The sequence below is a fragment of the Ovis canadensis genome, chromosome 25 (assembly GCF_042477335.2).
Source record: "Ovis canadensis isolate MfBH-ARS-UI-01 breed Bighorn chromosome 25, ARS-UI_OviCan_v2, whole genome shotgun sequence".
In the NCBI taxonomy this organism is placed as follows: domain Eukaryota; kingdom Metazoa; phylum Chordata; class Mammalia; order Artiodactyla; family Bovidae; genus Ovis; species Ovis canadensis.
Window position 1 is genome coordinate 30,688,116 of NC_091269.1, and position 1,388 is coordinate 30,689,503.

Sequence of the window (1,388 nt, forward strand, 5' to 3'; positions counted from 1 at the left end):
CTCAACAGTATTCCTATATTTTCTTCTATGTCCATGGCCAGTTTTCCCTGTATCATTTTTTAATTTTCTGTCACATAATAAAATACATCTTTATGTCATACTTAAGTAGTGCAACCGAGCAACAACAAAAAGAATACCCAACTCCACCAGCTACATAACTAGTAAAATTACTTTATTGCCCATACTTCATAGAATTGTCAAATGCTGCTGCTGCTGCTGCTGCTGCTAAGCTGCTTCAGTCGTGTCCGACCCTGTGCGACCCCATAGACGGCAGCCCACCAGGCTCCTCTGTCTCTGGGATTCTCCAGGCAAGAACACTGGAGTGGGTTGCCGATTCCTTCTCCAATGCATGAAAGTGAAAAGTGAAAGTGAAGTCGCTCAGTTGTGCCCGACTCTTAGCGACCCCATGGACTGCAGCCCACCAGGCTCCTCTGTCCATGGGATTTTCAAGGCAAGCGTCCTGGAGTGGGGTGCCATTGTCAAATGCTGCTCCAATCTAAATCCTGCCATCTTATTTCCCCTTCCTAATAAAATGGACTTTTATGATGTTCAGCTTCCATTTTGATTCATCTGATGCTTAATATTAATGAACACCTAGTGTATTTAGTGATTGCTTACATCTTATGTATACTTTGTGCTTATATAACTTCTGAATATGAACACCTAGTATATTTAGTGATTGCTTACATCTTATGTATACTTTGTGCTTATATAACTTCTGAATACTCCCTGCTAAACTACTGTTACCAGTATTCCATTCAGCTCTTACATGAGCATACCATCTTGATATATGTTTAAGAGGAAACAATCTCTTTAGTGTTCTTTATTTCAATGTGAAAACAAATACATTGTATAACTTCCTTGGGCCTCTCAATCAAAAATTAAATAAAAATTAGTACTTTCTGGGGACAGTCCAATAACTGATGCAAATGTGCTTTCAGAATAAAGCCTGTACTAATAAAAATACTTTTAAAAACTAATACTCTGGTAAGAGTAAAATGTTGCTAGTCTCCAAGTTGAAGAAAACCTGAGACACTGTTGGCCATAAGCCCCAAGACATGAACTAGTAACCACCAAAATTGATAATCAGAGACAAGCAATCAGACACTAATAGCAATTAACTGGAGAATTTTCTCACTAGTGCACATACGTATGAAAATCAGCTAGTTGTGACAACTCATTTCTGAAAGCCAAGCAACAGCTTTCACTCTGACACACTCTGGAAACTCAGCAAGTCAGCTACGGCCTACTCCAGTGACTACTACACTTTTTGAAAGAGCCAGTCAGTCCCTCAACATACCTGCTTTGGAAAGTCTACAAATCCCTGAATCCCCCATTTCCCCAAACCTTGTATCATTTCTTTCTCTGACTGATTTACAAATATAGGC